This window comes from Nycticebus coucang, chromosome 3 (assembly GCF_027406575.1).
Source record: "Nycticebus coucang isolate mNycCou1 chromosome 3, mNycCou1.pri, whole genome shotgun sequence".
In the NCBI taxonomy this organism is placed as follows: domain Eukaryota; kingdom Metazoa; phylum Chordata; class Mammalia; order Primates; family Lorisidae; genus Nycticebus; species Nycticebus coucang.
This window is the reverse complement of record NC_069782.1, coordinates 44,456,166-44,483,281: the sequence shown is the minus strand read 5'-3', so window position 1 is coordinate 44,483,281 and position 27,116 is coordinate 44,456,166. Positions and strand designations below refer to the sequence as shown.

At 36.0% G+C, this 27,116-nt stretch overlaps 1 protein-coding gene and 1 pseudogene across 4 annotated transcripts in view; one reads left to right on the top strand and one right to left on the bottom strand.

Annotated features, from left to right (window-relative positions):
• NAV3 (neuron navigator 3) overlaps positions 1-27,116 on the top strand; it is an 862,702-nt gene that overhangs the window by 293,170 nt on the left and 542,416 nt on the right. The gene's annotated exons all lie outside the window — the stretch shown is intronic.
• On the bottom strand, positions 5,416-5,518 carry LOC128582935 (uncharacterized; annotated as a pseudogene).

The window sequence follows — 27,116 nt, the reverse complement described above, 5'->3', positions numbered from 1 at the left end:
AAAAATCTCACTGGATCTTCGGTGTTTCATAACATTTTAAATTTCATAATAGCGTTCTCAAATACATTTGAGGATACAAAATTGAATGTACATAGTAGATAAACCTTTATTCTTTTTTGAGTTTTTGGCTGGGGCCAGCTTTGAACCCACCACCCCTGGTAAATGGGGCTGGCGCCCTACTCCTTGAGCCACAGGCGCCGCCTTATTCTTTGTATATTTAAAAATAATTTTATGTTGAAAAAAGTTCTTAAGAATGTCTAAAGCACAGTTTTTCAGATGCTGATTGATGTCTATAACAACATTATCCTGGAATGAAAATATTCAAGTTATGAAAAATGAGGGTTGTTTTACTTTCGAGCCCATAAATACTGCCTTTCTTTGGGGTTTAGTAACAACAGTTCAACTGGCTTGGACATGAGTATTCAGTAAATATTTGCAGCTTGATTAATGTCTCATTATAAATTTTATGTGCTAATGAAGTGAAATAGAAATTCTGAGAATGCTGTATTAGTCACACAAACAGAGCAGAAAAGAATGTGACTTTTAAAGCATAATTGTGGTAAGTGGCCTTTGTTTGACATTTTGAAGCTGACCTGGCAACGTCGTGATCCTCCATGAATGTTTATCCGGTATCTGTTATTTATTGTGCACTTTGATCAGAGCTTGGACATTTCACTTGTGAAGTTGCAGGTTAGATGGTTCTTTGGTGTCTGGTTCTCTTTATCTCTTTCTTGGCTGAGACTATGACGATACTTTTTACTCTTAATTTTTCCCGAGAACAAAGTCCAGACCCTTAAATGTTTTCTGCAGTGCGTTACCAACCTTCTTTTCCAAGAGTGATGTTTTTGTGTGGTTATGTCGTGTATTACTGTCATGATGCATTCTGTTTCTTAAATATATAAGTTTGTATAAATATATACCAACTTCTGTTCATTTGTTAGGTCTCTCCTTTCTCATTAAAATGACATTCTGTTTGTTACGTCTGCCTTTTGGATTTGCTAAGAGTGCCAGCATTTTGAAATAGGAATAAAGGAGGCTTGGGAGAAGATAGGAAAATGAACCCCTTTCCCCTTTTCCTTTTTTTTTGAGACAGAGTCTCACTTTGTCACCCTCAGTAGGGTGCCATGGCGTCACAGCTCACAGCAACCTCCAGCTCTTGGGCTTAGGCAATTCTCTTGCCTCAGCCTCCCAAGTAGCTGGGACTACAGGCACCCGCAACAGTGCCAGGCTATTTTTTTGTTGCAGTTTGACCATGACTGGGTTTGAACCTGCCACCCTCAGTATATGGGGCTGGTGCCCTACTCACTGAGCCACAGGCGTCACACACCTTTTTCTTCTTCATGTCAATGATGGGTCCTTGACAGGGTATTATCACAGACACTACTACTAAGACCAGAGGCTTCAAAATTTCCATCATGGCAAAACCAAGGCTGTTTTAAGGGAGTCTGTGCTGGGGAAGCTTCTGGCAGCAATGGTTGCAGATGTGGTTTTAAAGAAGGTCCTGTAGTTAGCACAGCAGGCTATGGAAGCGAGGAGAGAGAAAAACAGCTATCAGGATCTAAACAATGGAATTCAGAACTCAAGGACTCAACTGGCTGGGGTAGAAGACTGCAGAACTGTAGCCAGATTCTCTTTCTGAAAGGCTCAGGGGCAGGGGTGTGAACAGCAGCCACACATTTGCAGATTCCGCTCTTTTAGGTGAGGGAGCTCCTAACTCAGTGTCCATTCATCTTACAGGTTGAGTTCAGAAGACCATGGGCAAATAACTACATATGGGTGAATAACTACTTCTGGTAGATAACAGCATCTCACTCAGCCAGGAGTTGTAGCATCCTTTAAGGCTGAAAGTTGTTTGCCTCAGTTTCCTGGTTTAATCTGCTTATCTTCTGTGCTTTCAATATACTTCTATGCTTTTTTTGGTAACTCTTTAAAGGAATCTAAAAGGGTTAGCTTTGTGCAGAATAGATCATGTCCCTTCAGGCCAGCCTCCATTCCTCCCAGTACCCTGCACACCATACATGCCTCCTTATTTTAATTTGCTTTGTGAAATATTGTATAGAAATGAGGAAAGAGCAGGATTTTTTTTGGTAGCATTTTGTCTATTATCTTACCTGCTTATATTTAAAGTTTTAAATATAAGAAATTCCCTCATTCTTGCTAAGCTAGATGGGAGGAAGACAAATCTTTCATAAGATAGGTGAGAGAAAGACAAATCTATTTTGCTTTACGCCAATAAAATTTGCAGATTGACACCTGAGGATTTAATCAGCTATTTTTAGACCTCTTTCACCCTCCATATACTGGGTGAAAACTTATGCTCATTAAACATATTGTACATTAAAAACTATAGAGCACAAAAGCAGAAATATCATACGTTTGGTGATAATTAGTAGCGTTCATTTCCTCAGTAAGTACTAGGGCATACCACACTGTTTCCATAGCAACTCCTATTCTGTTCAATTAACTGCCTAATGTGCATATATGAATAAGTTTTTGTGTTTTAGGAAAAAGCCCCCACAGTGGGGTGATGTTAGAGTTACGGTTGCACATACAAGCATGTCAGTTTGATCTTATTTTCTACTTTTCTTTTAGAAATATATTTTTGACGTTTTTAGGTTCTGGACATAACCAGGAAGAGCACAAGGAGAGAATAAATTGTAATGAATTTCTTAATGGCCTACTGAACTAGATTCTCCCAGTCATTCAGCTACTCCCTGGTTGTAAATTATGCAAATGTACAAGCTGCCTTGACTCTTTCAGGACACCAGGGTACCATTTGGCAAGGGGCTGCTTCAAGGAACAAATCCATCATGGGAAAAAAAAAGAAAAAGAAACAAAGGCCATTATATAGCCATTAAATCAGTGTTGCTTGATTTATAAAATATCCCCTGAAAGCAAATTTGGCATTTTGTTAATTTTTCTGGAAAGAAGAGCTTAGATAACATTAGTAGAGTCTCTGAAACTGTGGCTGACAGCTTGCTCTAGAAGAGACATCACTGACCTTGGAGTCAGAGATCCAAGTTCAGATTCTAAACTCACTGTCTACAAAGGCTGAGACTGGTGACCCCAGACTCTCTCATTGTAGAAGTGATATTGACGTTGAGTGCGTTCTTACACGGTACCATTTCCTTCACGCAGATGTCAGAGCCATAGAGCCTTACTAAATTTTCAGCAACCGTTTTTGAACTCCTATAGAGCAGCCTGTAGAAGGGGGTGACCCTGAGGTGCAGAGCGCTCAAGGAAGGTGTCTAATGCCGCAGGACCAGTCAGTGGTGCTCCAGGGCTGGCTCCATACTCCTAAAGCACCAGGAGGTACTGTTTGGCTAAGCACCCAGTGTCACCTGGCCCTCTGGAGGTACCAAGACATCAGTAGTACCTGTTTCGATTTCTTGTTATTAACCGGGCAGTGGGTGGAATGTACAGAAAGGCAGAGTTTTGTGGAAGGACTGAGATGAGGTGGGAAATGAAGAATATTGTTTTATGTACTACTAATTCCATTTGGAGGCACAGTTTGGAAAATTAACCTTACTAGTCCACGTTTATCTGGGAAAATCAGAATAAGTTTATGTGTTTTTCCCAAGTAGATGTGAGAAAAATTAAAGCATGCTTTTGATGTTCTGTGTAAAAAAAAAAAAAAGTAATAGTCTATCAATATATTCATCATAATCACTGTCAAATGTTTGTTATCTCCGTTATCTTTACCAGATTTATCAACAGAAAAATTCTATCTTCTATTGGTAGTCTATCCCATAAACTACCAATAATGAGGAGACTTACGAAAACACTACAGTATGGTTTTTCTATTTTACAAATCAATATGTATGTTGAATTTTTTCTTTTTTTTCTTCTGACGGGTGAGTTGTTACACACTCCTTAGTGGTTTTGAATAAGGCATGTATAAATGTTTTTGAATAATCATGTATTGACTATATCTTAGAAAAAACGTGTCTCGTGATCTTTACTAATTTTAGCATTGTGCCTAGTTAAGTGCCTAGGGATGTTAGTTGTCATCACAACTGGTCTTCCCTTTTGTGTAATGATACTCATTTGAACAAAGCTATTTTTCAGGATATCTGTGATTTTTTTTGTTTGTTTTCATTTTTGATTATTTTTTTAGACAGTCTCACTCTGTGTCCTGGTTGAGTGCTCTGGTGTCATAGCTCACAGCACCCTCAAACTCTTGGCATCAAACAATCCTCTTGCCTCAGCCTCCCAAGTAGCTGGGATAGCAAGCACCCAGCACAATGCCCAGCTACTTTTTTTTTTCTTGGAGACAGGGTCTCACTCTTGCTCAGGCTCATCTCAAACTCCTGAGCTTAGGTAATGCACCTCCTTTGGCCCCCCAAGGAGCTAGGATTACAGATGTGAGCCGAGCCACCATGCTCGGCCTATAGCTGCAATTTTGATTTATAGTTTCAAATTCAGAGAGAAGTAAAGAAAAGTTATTAGGTGAATTTTATTGATTTTTAAAAATAATATGCTGTACACTTTACATATTATATACCCTATGCACATTACATTCATTGTTAGTATCATCTTACTGTATTCTCATCATAGTCCTAGGAGTTGTATGTTCTATTGTTATCTCCATTTAGTGTCTTAAGTCAGGTTGCAATTATAATGCTTTTAAGAATCTTTAAATATTTGACTATATTTTTCACTTAAGCAGAATAAAGTGTTCTAAAGATTAATCCCCATTATAGACATGAGACTATTAAACTCACCCTTAAAGCTAATGTATGCACAATGTGGAATAATATTCTTTTTTTGAAGTTAGTCTATAGTTGTTGTGTATCAAGTATAGTTTATGATGAAGGAATTAAAGTGATAGTTAAAATAGGCATTTTTCCCTCAAAGAGAATTCTGATGAGATTCATAAAGATCTTTATCAATGAAAAGCATATTGTTTTTGACAAATTTGCTGGAAATAAAGTGTAAAAAGATTTTAAGACATTTCCCAAATATTGAATAATTGATGTAAGGAATTCAAGGGAAAAACTAAATCAGTTTAAATTAAAAAATGATATTTTGTGTTAGTATTGATTTTGGTAATAGGAAATAATTGTTAGTAGTGAGGTTATTTTTAAAGTGCTAGGTAGTTCTTCTCATAAATATCAAGTTCAAAATCAAGAAATATTTCAGTCTTGTGTTCCAGTTTTACTTATGGAAGAGTTGGCTAGATAATGTTTTCCTTTACCGTTTTAACTTCTTATGGGTACGAATATTAAAATAGACATTCTATTGGAAAAATGTATTGTTAAAGTGCTAGGTGAAATTGTATCAAATTTGTTTTTAGCATTTTTTAAATTTTCTAACATTTTATTAGGCATTTTTAAACATACAGTACAGTTGAAATAATTATACAGTGATCAGCCATACATCCATCACATACATTTTATAATTTTTTTCTTCTTCACATGTAGGGAATTTATTTGTAGGGAGACCACAAGTTTTGTGCCTCTCATCACAATGACCTCAGATTACTGTTGTTTTTAGCATTTTTATGATAAGTTTTTCCTTCTCGGAATGTAAAATGAATTTGTAATTGTTCAGATATTTCATGTTTTCAAAAATATTTTGGTGGCTTCTTCCTATAATTCTGTCTTATTAAATTTATTTCTAGGTATTTAGTAAACTCATCACTAATATAAATGGAATATTTCTTTGTTTATATGCTCCATTTCTTTTCCATATTTTAATCTTATTTCCAACCATCTTGACAAATGTTTTATTAATTGTTTTACCAGAGTCACTGGGTTTTGACAAGTTTAAAATGAGATATACTGTGAAAGAGCCTACCCAATGCCTTGCACAGAGAAAGTCCTCAGTAAAGAGTGGTTCTTCTAATAATTTCAGATTTCAGTTTCAGAACTTATGTATTGAACATCCTCTCCTGGGTTAATTGTATATTTTGATACTTTATAATTTGATCAAATCGCTTTACTAACAAATAGCAATTACTGACTTTCTGCAGTGATGCTAGTTGCTTTTTTATAGGAGATGATTTTTGATAATTTTGTGAAGCAGCCTTTGCATTAATATCTTTATTTTAAAAGCTGTAATATACACACTACTACAAAGGACCAAATGCAAATTAGTCTTAAATTGAGACTATAATTAGTGTAAGCAAGATGGTTAGGAAAAAGATTGAAAAAAGATGTTCTTTTCCTTGCAACATTTTCACCTTTAGTAGTTGTTTAACCTTTGCATCTTCAAACACAAGGATATAAATTTTTTAACATCTAAAACCTGAAACTAATTATAAAACTTCAGAATAGGTGCCATTGCTTTTGCACTTGGAATTTGCCTTAAAAATATTCTCTGTGAATGTCAACGATGGTAATTCTGTTTCTTACTCTTTAAGATTGTACTAGTAATTTTATATAAAACATTTTAGCAATATCTTTTTAAAACTGTGTATACGACTGATGAATCTACTAAGGCAATAAAAGTCTAAAACATAAAATAATTTATGTCTAAAACTTTAGAAATAGTTATTTTTGCATTAAAGCCCTAGGAAACATTATTTTAAGGTCAATTTTTCCTTTTACATGAGGAGAATGGTTATATAAGATGAGAAAAGTCATTTAAGTTGGGAAAATATTTATATATAATTTTCTCTTGACATTTACCTCAGTTTTTAAAAGAGTATCCTACATTTTGAGTCATTCATGATATACGATTGAAATATAGAGTGTCTGTAAAGTTCATGTGTGACACCCTGTACAAAGTATGGGACATGTTTTTAGATGTCCCGTCTTTATAACTATGACTTAGAATCTCCTAGTTAATTGGGACTGATTAATATCTGTAACTTACTGAAGAGATATCTTAAAAAATGATTAAAAAGCTTTTTATTATAACAACTAATAATAGAAGCTAACATTTATTGAGTACTTGTTGTGCTCTAGACTGAGTCCTTGAATTAATGAATTTCATCTTCTCAACAAAAACACCATGAGATAGTACCAATTATTATTCCTATTGTGAAAATGAGGAAATTGAAGCTCTGTGAGATTAAATAAGTTACAGAATTAATATAAGGCTAGTACAACACTTGATTCTTTGTTGAATTTTAAAGTAGATTTTTAGGCTTAATATTCTACAAATTTATTAGAACAGAAATAGTGGTAGAATGAATTTTTCATTAAAATATTTAATAGACTTAATATGTAAAATAAATCAACTCAACAAATGTTTGACTTAGGGAAATTATTATTACTTGTGACAAAAAAATTGACCATTGAATTTGCAATATTTAAATCATCACTGAGATATCAAAATTATTTACAAAACTTTACTTGCAGTTATACAGATTAAGTATTCTTTAGAAGGTTAGGGGAAGAATATGTCTGTGATTAAAAAATTGTGGAATTTGTACAGTTTCTGATATGCAAGATTAGACTCAAATTTCCAATATTGGTTTAAATGTACATTTTCCAAATATATATATATATATATATATATAAATGTTATTTCTAGTTTTACAAGCAGCTTTCATGTACAAAAAACTGTCCTAAATGATTCACAAATATTAGTTTGTCTAATCCTCACATTTGCCCCATGAATTAGGCCTTGTTGTTATCTCCATTTGACAGAAGTGGAAGTGAGGCATAATAACTTGCTTATGTTTAAATAGCTAGTCAGTATGGCTGCTGGATTTAAATCCAAGGTGATTCCAGAGTCTGCTAAATGCTGTCTCTCACAGATATCTTCCACATACCTAATTTAATTGTTCTGTCCATGTTCTTCTTCTGAATGTATTGCATATATTTCACAATGCTCTGTGTTCTATTAAGAAACTGATGTGTGCTAGCCATAATTTTAAAGAAAGTAATTACTTTTTAAATTGTTCTGTGATATTGCAGAGTCATGCTTTTAAATAACATGTCTCTATTTCCTTATTTGACTAGTATCACGGAAAATTTCTGAATTAATTGACATTTTAATTACCGAGTCAAAGGTTCTGCACAGACACTATTCGATGCATCACAAAGCATCTTTGTGGTGTGCTCTGATGGCATCTGCCATTTTATTTGTGCACTAGAGCATAGACCATAATGTTCCCTGGCTCTGGGGATTTCTTTAGCAATTGATCATTAATTGAAAAACATAATGTAGCTAAGTCTTACAAAGGAAATTCATGTTTCATCCCAATTAATTACAAAAGAACCTTTGAATGATTTTTATGAATTGTTAGACTTCAATTCATGATGCTGTCTCATTTTAGTAATGGCGGGGAACTCTAGGAATGTGTCTGAGGACACAGCCTTGGAATGTCAGTTCGTGAATTTTACCAGCTTCAACAAATTAATGGATTTTTGCTCAACTTGATCCTTATTTTTGTTAAAGAACAGAATTCTGTGCAGCATGCTTACTGCCAGCTGCTCACTGTCTCCTACTCCTCTGCTGCCTCCTCCAACGTGGGCTTTTGCTTTCTGTGAGAAGTTACCAGGGTCATGAGCACACATGGCCTTTCCAAGGAACTTGCAGACCATACTCTGTGGGGTGTGCTCACTCTCGTTTACTAAACACCCAACCCAAATATTGACTGGAGGATAGAGCAGTTTAAGAGGATTCTTGGGCGGCGCCTGTGGCTCAGTGAGTAGGGCGCCGGCCCCATATGCCGAGGGTGGCGGGTTCAAACCCAGCCCCAGCCAAACTGCAACCAAAAAATAGCCGGGTGTTGTGGCGGGCGCCTGTAGTCCCAGCTGCTTGGGAGGCTGAGGCAAGAGAATCGCGTAAGTCCAAGAGTTAGAGGTTGCTGTGAGCCGTGTGGTGCCACGGCACTCTACCCGAGGGCGGTACAGTGAGACTCCGTCTCTACAAAAAAAAAAAAAAAAGAGGATTCTTATATTAGCTTATGAGCTTGTGACATTTTATATATATAATAATTGTCATCACACTTGAATAGATTAAAACTATCCAAACAACAATAAAAATATAAATGTGACATATATCTTCTATATAGCAGGTGCCTAAAAGGTAAACACATTTTAAGAAAGAAGAAAACTTTATTAAAATTGTAATACTTGAGTCACGTTTGACTCCTATAATTACAAGAGAAACAAGAAGCAATATAGGTAATAACAAAGGTTATTGGCATGTATTGAATATTAGAATTTTTTAGAATATTAGAATATGCTTCTTTACTAAAATGTAAATGCATTTTAGGGCATCTTTTGTGCACGCATCTCTCTGTAATACACACACACATATACATATATATGTAGATAGTTTTCACTGTGGTGATATACAATTATCTCCGCCCATCTCTCTGTCTTTCTTATCTATAGACAGACAGACAGGCAGATAGATCGAGTTTTCATTTGTCTCAGTGGCCAGGGCACAGATACGTGAATTTGGTTATTCCTCACATTGCTTCATGATTGAGGTAGAAATATTTATTACCTTGAACCAGCTTTACAATGTACTTAGCAGAAGATGTTTAAACGTAACTCTAGGAAAGATGCAATACTAATTTAGGAACAATGCTGTAAGTTTACCTCTGCTCTGCGCCACATCGCAAGCTCAAGGTTCTATTGAAAGCACACAGGGGTAGTATGTATATTCAGCCACAAAATTTCACACATTGGAAAATAATTCATGATGGAAACATGTCATGGGATTTGAAACGACTGAGATAGACACAGTAAAATGCCTGCCGATATAAAATTTGGGGGCAGCTGGACTATCTGCATTTGGATTTGGATTTCCAACACATCTGGGATTGGTAACAAGTTTTTTGCTTGGCCATCCATCTTATATACAGGGTGGACATAAAGTTCATGTGCAATTTAAAGTCGGTTAACACAAACTGCACATGAACTTTATGTCCGCCTTGTATCTACAGAACTCCATGAAATTTCTTCGCTTATGTCAACAATTTAGTTAGGAGCCAGTCACTTGTGAGACAAGTGACTCAGAAATGAACAAAATAGACCCACTCTCTATTTTTTTTTATAATTTATAGAGTAACATTGAAACATGAATTTTATTTAACACAGTTCATTTTTCTCTATAACGCTCATTAGAGTCTGACACATTAAATATTTACGAGTTTATCTGTCTGTTGGCTGTTTCCTCTAACCAGAATGTAAATTCTACGAGGGCAGATATTTGCTTACATTGTTCATTGCTGAAACTTCAGTGTTTCAGTTTCCAGTGGCTGGTTCGTGGTGTGAAGTTACTATTGAAGGAGAAAAATTAAAGTATATACAATTGTTCTTTATTAAGTATGAGGGTGCTCTGTGTTGGCTGTAGAAAGACAACTAGGAACTGTGAGGAGAAGGGAGGCTGGTACGTGAACATGTAGTCTATGGAGAGGTCGTTACAGAGGCAGAGACAGGCCGTAGGTTTTTGGAGGATCACAAAGGCAGAATAACTCAGTCAAACTTCAAAGGTGAGGACCCAGCTTCCTAAAAAAATGACGTCTGATTGCCCAAAACAGTTGTGGGCCTTGAAGCCCAAGACTCTAGGATTGTCACCCCTCCTCAGCTGAGCACATCCCACATAAAGACAATCGCAAGGACAGAAACGTAGCACAGCCCCTCTGAGGAAGCCACAGAGGAAGCAGAGACGCAGCCTGGCTGTAGGCCTAAAACCACCTTGATGGGAGGGGACCTTGGATCTGAACTTTTAAAAGGGGGAAGTCAGTTGTAGAGAAAGAGTTGAGGATAATAACCATGGCTGAAGAAATGTTTCCAGACAAAAGTACTTATGTACTATATGTACATAACATCTTAAGCCTCCCCGTTTCTGCGACTGACTGACTGGACCCCCTCTTGGGCAAGAGGATGCCTACAGCTGAGTTGCTAATCACAAGAAAGGAGGTCAGACCTGCCTCATCGTGCCCCCTCCCCTTCTTAGAGACTTCCTTTGTGACTTCCTAACAGGCCTAAGTCTATGTAAGACCCACCTGCAGGTCCTCAGGGTACACAGCAAACCTCCTGAGTCTGTCTGTACTTTGTCTCTGATTTACAGATCCTTTATTTTAAGCATCCTTTTCATGGACTCCTAGTCTTTTAGCCTAATTCTTTCAGCCAATTGTCAGCTAAAGAATCTTTAAACCCACCTATAACTTGTAAACTACCCGCTTCCAGATGTCCCACCTTTTGGGTCCAAACCAGTGTATGTTTTCCATGAATTGACTTATAACCTCACCTGTAATCCCCATCTCTCTAAAATGTATAAAGCCAAACTGTTACCCCACTACCTCTAGTCCATGTGCTCAAGGCTTCCTTGATGTGGCTCCGGGTCATGGTCCTCAAATTTGACTCAGAATAAACCTCCTTAAAAAATTGTACTCAGTATGGCTTCTTTTCCCATGGCAGTACAGTCTCCCTGACCATCATCTGAGTTTATAGGTCCAGTTTTAGTGATTAAGACTTGCTATTTGGGCCATTGCTTGTTGTATTCATGCAATTTTATTTCCTTTAAATTATGGTGTTAAACTGTTTCAGAAAGTAGAAGATTATAATTGCCAAGTGTACTATACAAAAGAAATGAAGAATTTAGAAAACTAAGCTAATCACAGAAACAACACAGAGAAAGAGGGAGAGAGAGAGAAATTGGGAGTGTACCACACGGGCAGAGGCAATCCCTTGGTGAAAGATGAGTAATCATTTTCCAGAAGACTAGAGTAAAGCAAAATTTTCTTAAATACACTCTCTATAAAGAAAATGTATTTATGTCCCTTGACCTACTTCTCCAATCTTTTTCTGTCTGTGGTGGCCATTATTCTATTCTTTCTATTTATTTGACTTGGGTATTTTTAGAGTCTCCATCTCAGCGAGGTCATACGGTATTTTTTCACAGGCTCTCTGTGCCTGGCTTAATTTATTTAGCATAATGTCCACTAGTTTTATCCAGGTTGTTGCAAATGGCAGTTAGAAGGAGCAAGTTTAGAGAGCTGAAGAACACCATGATTAGCATAGTAAATAATATGGCATTGTATACTAAAATTGCTAAGAGAGTAGATTATATATGTTGTTATCACAAAATAATGGTAACTGCAAGGTGAGTTTAGGCTTTTCAAGTTGTAATGAGGTGCTGTTCACATGTGTCAGGCCATATTTTCTACCATCTTAGCTTTTCAACAGCTACCACTTCTTCACAAAGGCCAGAGGTAAAACAGGAAAACAAGAGCTGCCTGTGGGAGTGGAACAAATGGTTACCCCAAAAGGCCAAGAGTCATACAACCAATTCGAAACAATCAATTCAAATTGATTATTTGTTATTTATATTTATTTTTTAAGTAAAGAAAAGGGTAGACTTTAATCTTTATGTACAGGACACTGTAAGAAATTCCACATAGAAATAAGAAACCCTTTCAGAGGACAGGCTCCATACAGTATGTATGTACAGTTTGGAACTGTTCAAGTATAGTTTTGTTGTAAAGAGTGCTACAATAACAAATCACGTTTAAAAAGAGTTTGTAGTAGAGAAATAGTAAGACAAACTTATATCAAATGCAGTACACAACAACTTTGTGCCTCAGCTATACAATCTAAAAGTTAAAAGTCCCAGGAGTCCCATCCTGAACTTGGAACGTATAGCCTTTAGAGGTAGTTTCTGGTACTACATTTTGACCCTTCTCTTTTTCTACAGAGAAATACTTCTCAATCAAGTTCAATGAAGCCTTCGACACAAACTCATTTTCATGGTTTTGAAGAGCTTCAATTTTGTACAAACCTCCACATTCTTTAATCATTATACTAAGTTTCTCAGTTTCACCTAGTTTTTCAGCAGCCTAAAAAATATTTGAAATGGCATCCAGAATAATCAGAATAATTGTGGTATCTTTTGCAGTTAAGAGGTTCATCAACGGTTCTGTTATGCCACAATGAACAAGGTATACAATCTGTTCAGCTGTTCCACCACTTGTATAGTTGGTCACAGCCCATACGGATGCCTTTTGTGTCTTAAAGTCTGCCTTAGAGAGAACACCAACAGGTAATGGGACTAGTCCATGATTCACATCTTGCTGTATCTGGTCCTGACGGCCAGCTGTGATGTTTGACATTGTCCATGTAGCTTCCTTTTGAATGTTAGTTTTGGTCAGCAGGCTGGGAAAGACAGTAAGTGCTCCTGCATCAGTTACAACCTGAGTCTGTTCATCTGTCTCAGTGACAATATTCCCTATGGCTCTTAGTGCAGGAGTCGCAATTGGCAATTCAGTAGCTCCCAAAAGCTTCACAAGTTGGGGCACAACTCCTGTTTTCACAACCATTTTATTTCATTCCTTTGGACCATCGGTAATGTAGGAAATAGCTCAGCAAGTATCTGCTAATGCCTCTGGATCATCGCGATGCAGGAGACACACTAAAGTAGGAAGAATCTGCTCCACAGCATCTAGTGGGGGTGCGGGATTCTTGTTGCGACAAAGGTTTGAAAGTGTCCAGGTAAGATTACATAAGTCACCACATGATAAAGATGGCATATCGGGAATAGCTAGAAGAGCCAACAGTGGGTCAAGTGCACCGTACTTAATAACCAAGTCTCGGAAAACTGAACTATCACCTGCAATGTTTCCTGGAGCCCACACAGCTTTTCATTGGTATAAGCATGGGGAGATGCCAACAGAGAAATGAATGCTGGAATAGCACCTCCATCTACCACGGCCTTAGTCTGTTCTGATGTCCCAGAAGCATGTTAGTTAGTGCCCAAGCAGATACAAACTGAATGGGACTACAATCAGTTCTACCCTAGAAGGGCACAAATTTTGGGATCAAACCAGCTCAGATTATATTATCAATGGGAGACTATTTTTCTCTAGGAAGTGGTTTCCTGGCAGCTTGAGTAGCTGAGAGCTGGTTTTCCATATTGGTGCTGTTTATACCTTTGACAAGGTCATCCAGACCGGTTTATAGTACCCTGGTTGTTTCGGTTTTCCTGCAGTGGAGAAGTAGCATCATCAGAAAACAAGCTTACATTTCTCCTTTTTAGCATCTGGCCATCTTTCTTAGCTTTCCTCAACTCCACATTAACTTCTATTCGGCGTCGCCTCATTTCTGTACTGTCTTTTCCCTTGTTCTTGAACCTGTTAAGTCAGGCAGCTGGTGAATTAGCATTCTCATTGGTGGACATGGTTATGAGACAAAGGGAGATGGCTGCACAGCTAGCTCAAGCTTCCACAGGAGGTGGTGCGGGACCTCAAATTAATTATTATACATGTTTCTCTAGTGAGCTAAAGGTCTTCACTGAGGAAAGGAATTTTATGGTAAGGCCAAGAACTTTTTAACTTTGTTTTGAATCTGATCTCATCTGGAATGCTGCTTAGCTTCTTCCCTGGATGTTAACATTTCAAATAAATGGTAAGATTTATTTTCTCAGGGGACTGAGAAAGGCTGAAGTAGGCTGGAGTGCCTTTTGTAAATCCTGGTACAGTCCAAAGGCAATTTTGAGCATTTAAAGAGTTTTTGTGTAGGAGGTAAAGGAGAGCTTCAGAAAAAATACTTTCAAATCTCTTACTATCAGATTTTAGCCTTGATAAACAGAGTAGGCCTCCTAGTCAATGTGTCTGCTTTCAAAACCTAACTTTTCCAATACTGCACACAAATATATTAATGTAGAAATTTGAGAAGAGCACCATTGTGGCCATTGTGTTTTGGGGTCATGTCGGGCACCCGGTCCGTTTCCCTCAGTGTTGCGAAGATGGAGCTGCACAGTTAGTGCACGTAAACCCAGCTTGCAGACCCAAGGAGCTCTGGACCTGAAGAGGAAGCTCAGCTGTCGCGAGCAGGCTAGAAAGTGTTAGAAGTTCCTTTTCAGAAGTGACCAAGGCTGGTAAAGTGTATTGGGTTGAGTGTGCTAATGTGTGAGTGTCATTCCTTAAGACTCAGCAGTGAGTAGGAGCCCTCTCTGGTGTGTCTCAGGATCTCTGATCACGTTGCGGCGTCAGAGTGGTCACTGTGCCCCGTGACCAACCCTAATGTGCACCTTCCAGCCGAGCTCAAAGTCCCTGAAGGAGGCCCTGTGAAAATACCACATATTATGACCACGTGTCCCCATACTTCCTCCAGGTCACAGTCAGCTGGAGCCACTGGGTCCTGAGTGAGGCAAAGGGAACAAGTGTCTCTCACCTTCAGGGTGTGGGGTTCACTCTCATGAGGGTTTCGGTTTGAAACTTAACAGGAAATGGGGCAAATGAGATGACAACTCTGAGTTTCCAGCAGTAGGAAGCAGCTGAATGTATGTAATTTTAGGCCAGAAAAAGTGAAATGACCAGTGCTAGACACTCAGTTCTATACCCCGGACCTCCTGCTGTGAGGCTGAGCTGGAGCCCAGAAGGGATAAGTTCTCTGCAGAGCGCTCTGCTGGTCTGTCACGCACACTTCCGTGCTGAGGCAGAGAAGGCAAAGGCAATTTTCTCTTTCATTTTTCCTGAAATCCACGTTGTGTATACACACACACACAGACATACGCATATACATAACACACACACACACACACACACATATGCACCAAATCTCCTTCCCATAGAGAAGGACAAAAGCCTCTTTTCTCGAAAGGGAGGGTTGGGAAGAACAGCTCAAGCAAAGTCTAGACATGACCAAAGAGTGAGGAATTGTGATTCAGCAGGATTCTGCTTTACAGGTGACAGGGCTTTCTCAGAGCCAGGCGAACACAGGCATTCTGGTGGTGGCCTAGCGCTGAGCCTGGGAAGAGTATCAGATCGTAAGAGAAACACTCTGAACCTTGCTCAACCATAGTGATCATCTCACCATGTATATGTATAACAAAACCTCATGCGGTATATTTATATAAAATGGAAATAATACAACATATATGGAAAAAACATTTTGTGATCACTTTGGTAAAACCCAGTAATCCTGAAGTGACTCATCCATTCCCCTCCTAAGTTCTATGTTGAACCATCTGAAATTGTGACATTCACCTGTCTAAAATCCACAAAAATAAGTTTCATATGGTTTGATACAGAGTGGACATAAAGTTCACATGCAATTTACTATGTTAGATTATTTTGAATAGTACATGAATTTTATGTGCACCTGTATACATGCAGGTACATAAATATGGGGAGATATAGACTGGATAGCCTTTGTAAGTTGATCACCCAATGGACTGTAACAGATTGGCCGACTAGAGCTACTGTACTGATACACACAAGTGCATGTCTGGTCTATGAAAATTAGGTCAACTTAAGGAAGTGGTCAATGTAGGGAGGTGGTCAGCTACAGAGGTTCTACTGTATGTATATACACACACACGTCTATTTAAAAGAAATGCATCCATGTGTACAATAAATATAGCGTTAGATTATTTCCAGTGTTTTGCCACTAAATGTCAGGAAGAGAATGGATAAACAAGTTATGACATATTTATGCAATGGAAAGAGTTAAAAAGCTAAGCATTTAGCTTCTTTAGAGTTAGAAAAAAAAAGGGATGACTTGTTTATTGGTAGAGGAAGAATAGGTCACCATGAGTTAGTGAGGCTGTAAACATCTTTTACTGTTTCTGCATCAGCTAAAAAACAAAAATCACAATAATTCAAGTCACTCATCTTTTGGAACAGTTTTGAGCTGTATCCAGCTGCAGATTTGTAACAATTATTTATTTTTAACAGAAACTGGATGGTCTTTTAAAACAATCCCATACATTTCAGACCATGTAGGGATGAGATTTTATGTCCATGTTATCCTCCTTTATCCTTCTAGAAAGACTGAAAAAGCATGTGATCAGAATCGAGGCACTATCTAGTGCTGTTTCTGTTCCTACTCAATTTGGTATAAAATGATTTATTAACGTTTTACAGTCAGTGCTGTTGCTCTGCCATACCAACTCTACGGTCTGGAGCCAGGTAATACAGATGCACCGTTCTTCCTACTGATATTACTGCTGTGTTGTGTTTCACTGTATTACCTCAGAAAAATAAATCCTGGCACTCAGGAAATTGTTTGAATTTAAATGCACAGCTCTACTATTCCTAATATGCATATATACATATATACATATTACTCTACTATTCCTATTTTATATGTATGATTATATATATGTATATATGTATTAGGAATAGTAGAGCTGTGCTCTACCAGATGTTAGTGATAATATAGTGACTAGAGCATTGGTTGTCTTTGATCTCATCTTCAGGTATAAATTAAGGTACAGAAAACCACATTTATTTATATATATGTATACATTTCCATTTATTTATATATACATATATACATTATTTATATAATTATATATATATAATTATATACACAAATATAAATAAATGTGGTTTTCTGTACCTTAATTTACAGTGTACATTTCAACTTCTCCTAAAACAGATGGGGAAAGCAGTACTATTAGCTTTTGGGTCCTTAAGACTAGGGAAGAACCAAGGCAGCAGTTCAAAAATAATGACATAGCAGAGAGAGGAAAACAAATCCTGATTTTTCCCTGATGTTGGACACTCTGCCATTGGCCAAACAGAGATTTGGTCAATTTGAAAAACCATGCTTATTTGGTAAGGAATGCAAAATAAAATTGAGTATTTCAGTTTTGTCTAATAAAAGCAAAGGCCTGCTTTTAGAGGAATTTCCTTAGGGAGTGTAAAAGCCAAGACGCTGCTAGAATTTATTATCAAGCAGAGCTGATCCTGAATTATGCTATAATTTTGCTACAGTTAGAGACCTGATCTTTATTATCTTTATGAAAATACACACACACACACACACACACACACGTACAGACACCGTAATTTTGTTTAATTGGGCTCTTGGTTGGAGACTTTAAGTCATGTATGGTGTGTTAAGTGAAAATTATCAGAGGTATTGAATGAACATTGGAGACAAGTAGTTTAATAGCAGCATTTATATCTCACAAATTACAGAGTCTTAGAATATATTGGTGACTGGTTATTAAATGATACTAGTTGAACAGGGACCAACCTGATTATTCAAGTATTTCTGCTTCCTGCAGTGGAAGAGATATCCTGAAGTTGTTATTGTTCATCCAGTTATGGAGAATCTGTACAGAAATCTGTAACCACTGAGGACCCTAACACATGGCATTGTAAACATTTGGGTGACTGTTTCCTTTGCTTCCAATAACTATCTCATTTTTGCCATGTGCATGAAGGGTAGACCTGGCAAGGCCTTTTCAAGATTCTTTCACCTTAAATTTCTATTATTCTAGCATTCTGAATATTCTACTTTTGACAAAAGCTTTCATTGGTTAGGAAATACAGTTTTCCTTTTGCAACTGATTGGAAATCCTCTGAACATCATTCATTTCTCTAGTAAGACATAAAATGAGCCATTGAGAAACTAGGAAAACATTAGCACTAGAAAGGCAATTTAGTTAGAACCGGGCATAAATGATCTGTTGTAATTACAGATTATTTCCAATAACTTGGATGCTTTGAAGCTGCTCCATCGTTGCTTTCTAAACTAAATTTCAGAATATAGTTTTCTTTAATCCTTTTTCAAGCTAACAACTTTACAGAGAGACTATTGCTCACAGAATGACTCAGATTGAAAATGAAATATTAATTCATTTATTTAATCAACAAATATTTATTGAGCACCTCTGGTAGGGTATTCTACCAGGTATTGGAGATAATACAGTGACTAGAGCATAGGTTGTCATTGATCCTCAGATGTTCCATCTGATGGTATATATGTACTTTAATTTTCATATGGATCATTATTGATAATTATTGATATAAAGGTAATTGTATTATGAGCCAATGTAATATTTCTATATGTCCTTGATGAGTTAGTGTGCTTTATACTTCAATTTAAAAATTATACATATTATAATTAACTTTGTAAGGAGAGTTTGTTTCATGGAGGTTATAAACCAGAAGATGTTTTTGGAGCCTTAAATCAGTAAGGTAAACAGTAGCTAATGACCAATTTCTTGTTTATAGTTTAATTTACTAACAGACTAATGAAAATCAAATAGTTTTGTTAATTTGTATTATTAGGTCAGTGACAGGATTAAAAATCAAAACAGACACTGCTAATGATAGCGATGGCTTCAATAGTCTCCTTTATTATTTTTTTTTTAAAGATTTGATCTGATTGAGCACTGTGAATGGAAAATCCAATTTTTAATAAGTTTATAGCAATTATTTGAAATATAGATGAATTCATTTAAATAATGATTCTGGTAGTTAAAAACAACTGGCTGATCAGCATTTTAGATTCATCAAAATACAAATATTTTTCACATGCTGACACTGAATTAGGAGAATCTGTCATGGAAAAGGTGGAACAGGTTTCTCTATTACAGAATTGGCCCGAGCCTTTAATATTGCTCATTTTCAAGAAGAGTTATAGAATGCAGCATATCGAAAACTTACCCTACTCTTCCGATCTTATGTTCCGAACTTACAAAATAGAACTTGCTGTAAAGTTCCGCAGGTGGGCTTATGTGAGCACCTACTTTGAGGGCAGAGGCTGCTCCTGCCCCCCTTTCCATCTCTGGTAACTAGCAGAGTACCTGATATGGACAGTTGCTTATTGAGAATTTGTTGACCAAATGAATAAATAAATATTGAGTATAATCCTAAAGGACATTATAGACTAATACCTTGATGTGATGAAATATGTATCTGAAAAGGGAACCTGACTCAAAACTGACTTAAAATTACTCTTGCTGGGCAGTGCCTGTGGCTCAGAGAAGTAGGGCGCTGGCCCCACATGCCGGAGGTGGTGGGTTCAAACCAGCCCTGGCCAAAAACTGCAAAAAAAAAAAAAAAAAAAAAAAAAATTACCCTTGCTTTTTAATTATTCTTCTCGATTTGAGAACAGGAAGGCCCTATTTTAAAAATTAGATTTAATAATGAAATTTAAATGAACTCAATGAACTCCTTGATACTACCCCGTTTCCCCCAAAATAAGACATCCTCCGAAAATAAGACCTACTTACAGGAAAGATAAGACGTCCCCTGAAAATAAGACCTAGCGCATCTTTGGGAGCATACCTTAAAATAAGACACTGTCTTATTTTTGGGGAAACGGGGTATCATGTGTTGAGAGTATTTTTAGGAACAGATTTTTATAGGTATGTTACTCTATTTATATTTGCCAAACAAAAGCGTAGCATTTTTCTTTATTTTTATTCTCAACATGGGATTTTTGGGGGAGGAATTCCGTAAGGTACTGTTGCGAAGGTATAGGGTATTAATTTTGTGTGAATACAAAATAAAATGCTATAATTCTACATACGTGGATATATACACATACACATAATATGCCTTTATGGATTACAGCTCCATATACATACATTTTTACATTTATGTTTGGACAAATATGTGTATATGTATATGAGAAGACTATTGAAAAAAATTCTGATTTTTGAAACTGAGAAAACACATACAGATATCCCCGGAAGTAACAAATATGAGATAGTCATTTTATTTTATGATAATTACATCTGTAAAATTAATATGTCAGAAATTACTTATAGTGGGTAGAGAAAAGTCTAACTGAAGTTCTTTAATTCAGCTACCACCATTATTTTAAAGATATAGTTTATTAAATGGAACAGAAAAATTCTACCAAACAGATCTTATTCCCATCTTCCCATTTTGAATCAAATGGTTTTAATCTCAGAATTTAAGTCAAATATTGTGTTGTCATGAACTAAATTATCAGAGCTAAAAATTTGGCAAAAAAAAATCAGAAGGATTAACTTCTATGATCCTGATCTGTGTCTTTAGACAGATTAAATGTACTTCCTCATATTAATTCTGCAAGCATTTTCACGTGAATTGTCTACAGTTATCCATTTTATTTACTTTTAGTTTTATAAATTTAGTGGTACAAATACAGATTCTTTTACATGGTTATAATACATAATTGTTAAGTCTGATATTATAGTGTAAGGTTCACCTGAGTAGTATATACTGGACCCATTAAATCATTTTTTATCCTTGCCACCCCCAGCCTCCCATCCTTTCATCCATTCGAGTCTCCAATGTCTCTTACTCCACTGTATGTCCATGTGTGCACTAGATTGTTTATTGCAGCTAAATTCATGATCACCAAGATGTGGAAACAACCTAAATGCCCATCAACCCAGGAATGGATTAACAATCTGTGGTACACTATTCAGCAACCAAAAAAGATGGAGACTTTACATCTTTTCTATTAACCTGGATGGAGTTGAAACACATTCTCTTCAGTAAAGTATCACAAGAATGGAAAAGTAAGCATCTAAAGTACTCAATACTAATATGAACCCAGTAGACTGTCTAATACATGCCCACACGAGACATAAATAAATTTAGGAGGGGATTGTGTTGCTCATACTCAATGGGCATCATATAAGGATATATGGCACACCTTTTAGGTGTGGAATACAGCTATAAGAGGGACTCTACCTAACAAATGCAAATATTGTAAACTAGTTGTTTGTTCCCTCACATTAACCTGAAAAAAAAAAAGTAATGACCATTCTGAATGGTGTAAGATGGGGTCTCATTGTGCTTTTAATTTGTATTTCTCTGATGCTTAGTGATGTTGAGCATTTTTTCATAAGCTTGTTGCCCATTTATGCCATCTTTTGAAAACTGTTCATGTCTTTTGCTCACTTTTTAATGAAGTCATTGAGTATGGTGTGGATTGTGAATATTAGTCCTTTGTCAGATACATAATTTGTGAATATTCTCTGTTCACTATGTTGGTCATTTCTTTTACTATGAAAAATATTTTATTTTATTTTTTTGAGGTTTTTCTGACTTATTTATTTATTTATTTTTTTATTAAACCATAGCTATGTACATTAGTATGATCGTGGGGCACCATACACTTGGTTCATAGATCGTTTGACACATTTTAGATTAATTCCCTTTTGTCTATTTTGATTTTGCTCTATTTGCTTTTGAAGTGTTGTCATAAATTCTTTGCCTAGGCCAATGTCCAGAGTTTTTCCTAGGTTTTCTTCAGAATTCTTATTGTTTATGCTCTTATATTTAAATCTTTAATACATCTTGAGCTAATTTTCATATATGATCAGAGACAGGGATCCAGTTTCATTGTTTTGTATATGGCTATTCAATTTTCCCAGCATTTATTAAATAAGCTGTCTTTTGGCTCAGAGCCTGTAGCTCAGTGGCTAGGACACCAGACCCATACATCCAAGCTGGCGGGTTTGAACCCAGTCCAGGCCTGCCAAACAACAATGACAACTACAACCAAAAAATAGCCTGGCACTGTGGCAGGTGCCTGTAGTCCCCGCTACTTGGGAGGCTGAGGCAAGAGAATCACTTAAGCCCCAGTGTTTGAAGTTGCTGTGAGCTGTGATGCCACATCAGTCTACCCAGAGTGACAACTTGAGACACTGTCTCAAAAAAATAAATTAATAAATAAATAAGGTGTCTTTCACTAGTGTATGTGTCCACTTCATTTTAACAGTTATTTGAAGTATAATTGACATACCATAAAAATTTTCCATTGTGAATTTACAGTTTGTTAATTTTGAGGAAATGTATACAATTATATATAGATTATTGTATTAATGTATGTATATGTCTATGTATTTTATATCTATATATATATTATGCATATAATTACCTCAGTCCAATTTTAGGACATGTCCAAATTTACCTAATACTTCTCTGTGCCAATTTAGCTCAGTCTTCCTTCTCATCCCAGCCAACCACTGATCTTTTTGTCTCCATGATTTGCCTTTTCTAGAAATTAAAGATAAAATTACACAATATATAGTTTTTTAGGTGATTTCTTACATTCTGCCTAATTTTATAAATTTTCATCTATGTTGTGTATGAACCAGACCATTTCCTTTTGTTGCAGAGTAGTATTTCATTATCTGAACATTCTTCTGTTTATCCACTCACCCGTTAATGGTCATTCATTTGAAATGTTTACAGTTGAGAGATATTGTGAATAACGCTGCTATGAATGTTCACATTTAAGTCTTTATGTGAATATATGTTTTTATTTCTTTTGTAGAATGCTAAGTTTGTGTTTAACTTTTTGAGCAGCTGGCAAACTGTTTTCCAAAGTGGGCATACCATATTATACTCCCACAAGCAATGTATGAAAGTTCTAATTTTGTATATCCTCAAACAAACTTAGGTTGTCATTCTGTTATTTTAGCCATTCTAGTGTGTGGTGGTATCTTATTGTAGTTTTAATTTGCATTTCATAATAACTAAGGATGTTGAAAATGCTTTCTTGTACTGGCCATTTATATCTTGCATTCAATGAATTGTCTGTTCGGATGTTTTGCCCTTTTACATCAAGTTATTGATGTGTTGTAGATAGATCTTTATTAGATATATGAGCTGCAAGTTTTTCTTCTCACTTTCTTAATGGTGTTTTTTGAAGACAAAGGTTTTTAATTTTGCTGAAGCTCAATTTAACCATTTGTTTGATGGATCATGCCTTTGGTATAACATGTAAGAAATCTTAATGCCAGGCCACAAAGACTTTTCTCTTGTTTCTTCTAGATATTGTATAGTCTTAGCTTGTACAGCTAGAGATATAATCCATTTGAATTTTTTTTGTACATGGTATAAGAGTAAATTCTAAGTTCTGTTTATTCACGTAAATATCCAATTATCCTAAATCATTTGCTGAAAAGGCATTCTTTTCCCCATTGAGTTGCCTAGGTACTGTTATCAAAAATCAGATGATAAAGGGCCAGGTGCCATGGCTTAGGCCTGTAATCCTAGCACTCTGGGAGGCTCAAGCAGAAGATTGCATGAGCTCAGTAATTCAAGACCCAGCCTGAGCAAGAGTGAGACTGTCTCTACTAAAAATAGAAAAATTAGCCAGACAGGGCAGCTATTTCTTGTACACCCAGTTGTTTGGGAGGCTGACACAGGAGAGTTGTGGAGCCCAGGAGTGTGAGGTTGTTGTGAGTTAGGCTGATGCCATGGCACTGTAGCCTGGGTCAACAGAGTGAGGCAGAGAAAAGAAAAACATCAAATGATATAATGTGAGAATATATTTTGGAGCTTCCTATTCAGTTTCATATGTGTGCACACAACATACACACTATCTCTCCTTATAAAAGAGCACATTCATTACTGTCATTTCATATTAACTTTTAAAATCCTCTAACTTTGACTTTTATCTTCAAATTATTTTAGCTATTCTAGATTCTTTTCCATTCATATTAAGATTGAGAAGTAGCTTTTCAATTTCTACAATAATGTTTGCTGGGATTTTGATAATAATTCTGTAGACTTTGTAGATCAATTTGGGAAGAACTGTCATCTTATTGAGTCTTCCAGTCTATGAACATGGCGTATCTTATTTTGATTATTCTTTAATTTCTGTCAGCATTGCTTTATATTTTCCCTTTGGAGGTCTTTTACTTATGTTAAATTTATTTGTGATTCTGTTCAATTTATTTTAAATATTTATTTTAAATACTTTATTCCATTCAATTCTAATTTGTCTTACATTTTCAAGTTGTTCTAAGTATATACAAATGCAGTTGATTTTTAGTTGATCTTCTATCTTATATTTTTTACTATATTTATTTTTTACTCCTAGTATATTTAAAAACCCTGAAGGCTTTTTAAAAGATACCACATTCTGAAAGTCTCAAAACAGACAATGTGCTATTAGGGAGCAGATAACTGTGTCTAGCAAATAGAGGATGTTTAGTAAATGTATGTTGGATCAAAGAATGGGTTTTTGCATATGTTTGTGAAAAGTATTATGCTTTCTCCTATCATTAATAGGTATTTTAACTTTGTGAAAGTGAGACTTTAAATATAGGTTTGATGACTATAAGTTTGTTTTTCTTGGGGCTTAAAATTATGAATGTTTTACACTTTAAACTCCATTTTTAGGCTACATAGACTAATGTGGAGAAAAAGAAAAAAAAAATCCAGAAAGTGGCAACTACATAGATTTATTTTATCCCAGAGCATTTTGATGATAAAATTTACCTTTTCCTTTTTTTTCAAAGGAAGAATAGTTTTCAAAGCTAAATAAATTAAGGATACATTCTTTTTCTTTTTTTTTTTTTTTTAATTGTTGGGGAATCTTTAAGGGTACAAAGAACCAGTTTACACTGCTTGCATTTGTTAGGTAAAATCCCTCTTATAATTTTGTTCCACCCCCAAGAGGTTTGTTTCACACCATGACCCCCAGCCCTCTTCTTTCCTCTCTCCCCTCCCCATCCTCCACCCCTCACCATGTACCAGCATGAATTGTCCTCATGTCAGAATTGGGTACATAGGATTCTTGCTTCTCCATTCTTGTGATGCTTTACTAAGAAGAACGTGTTTCAGCTCCATCCAGGTTAATACAAAAGATGTAAAGTCTCCATCTTTTTTAGTGGCTGAATAGTATTCCATGGTATACATATACCACAGCCTGTTAAACCATTGACTGGTGGGCATTTAGGTTGTTTCCACATTTTGGTAATTGTAAATTGAACTGCAATAAACAGTCGAGTGCAAATGTTCTTATGATAAATTTTTTTTTTTTTCTTCTGGGTAGATGCCCAGTAATGAGATTATAGGATCAGATAGGAGGTCTAGTTTGAGATGCTGTTGTGTATGTGGAGAGAAGGGAACACTTTTACCCTGCTGGTGGGACTGCAAACTATTATAACCTTTTTGGAAGGAAGTATGGAGAATACTCAAGGAACTCAAATTAAGGATACATTCTTAACTGGCAGGCTTTGATTTCATTAAAGAAAAATGTTTATGCCTTATCATGTTTTTTGCATAATTTGTTAATTTATAGAAACAATGCATCTATTTAATTTTCCCTTAAGTGTTGTAATTTACACTCTTTAAGACTATATGAAGCACAAATATTTTTTATTCACTTAGGTTTTATTAAAGTAACAATTTGAATCCTTTTAGATATCCCCCACTCTTAACTAAGAAAATCTTATTTCTCAAATATTTTTGAGTAACAATTTTTAAGTACATAAAACACACCTATTTTCCTCATAGCAGTGCCTGATACACTGATAAACATACATCATCCTCTGACTGCTTTGGGAGATCTGTCAAAACCTACTTCACTTTTTGAGCCAAAGACAGGTTTAGACTTTTCAGTTTGTTCATTCTGTAACTGACTACATCAGTTTGGAATCTAAGGACACAAAGAAAAAATATTCCATAAAGTAAGTATAAAAACTGTAACATATGAAGCTAACATTTTCATCTATGAGTGAGGATTATACTGCATGTAAAGCAATTTTTAAGTGTGTAGGGATGACCCAATGTATGTATCTGTGTCATTATGTATTTATTTGTATGCACACATATGTGGATATATATTGTTTTAAACAATAGTGCCTGGTATATAATAAGCAATCAGTATAATTTTAGTCATTACTATTTAATCTGGTTGAAAAGCCCAGTTGTAATACTTCAGAGCTGATGACATGTGGAACCATTTCTTAGTATTAATTCTCAGTACCGAGTTTGACACATGTAAACGAAGTTAATCAAAATGAAAAACTATGAAATTATTCCAAATTTGGCTTGCGCCAGTGGTGAAATTTGTACATGAAATAGCTAATAAGATTTTTTTATTAAGTCTTTTGTACATAGATCATAAATACATTTATGCCCATTTCAGTGTGTTGATTATTTGTGCAAATTGGAGTGCTTCCATCATACTAATCAGCGTAGCCTTTACATCATTTACCCAATTATAGCATTAGCACATTTGTGTTCTACACATGATAGAACCAACTTGTACTTGTAATGTGCTCCACAGTTGTGATCCCCCGACTATCCCTCCCACCCCCTCCCCATCCCTTACCCTCACCTTCCCTCCTTCATCCTAGGCTAAAGTTATGTTTCCTTTTTCATATGCAAGTGTGAGTTATTATAAATTGGTTTCACAGTAGTACATTGGATACTTTTTTTCCCCATTCCTGAGATACTTTACTAAGAAGAATATTTTCCAGCTCCATCCATGTAAACATAAAGGAGGTAAAGTCTCCATTTTTTTTTTACTGCTGCATAGTATTCCATGGTATACATATACCACAATTTATTAATCCATTCATGGGTCGATGGGCACTTGGGCTTCTTCCATGACTTGGCAATTATGAATTGTGCTGCAATGAACAATCTGGTGCAAATATCTTTATTGCCAAATGATTTTTCGTCCTTTGGGTATACACCTAGAAGAGGAATTGCAGGATCA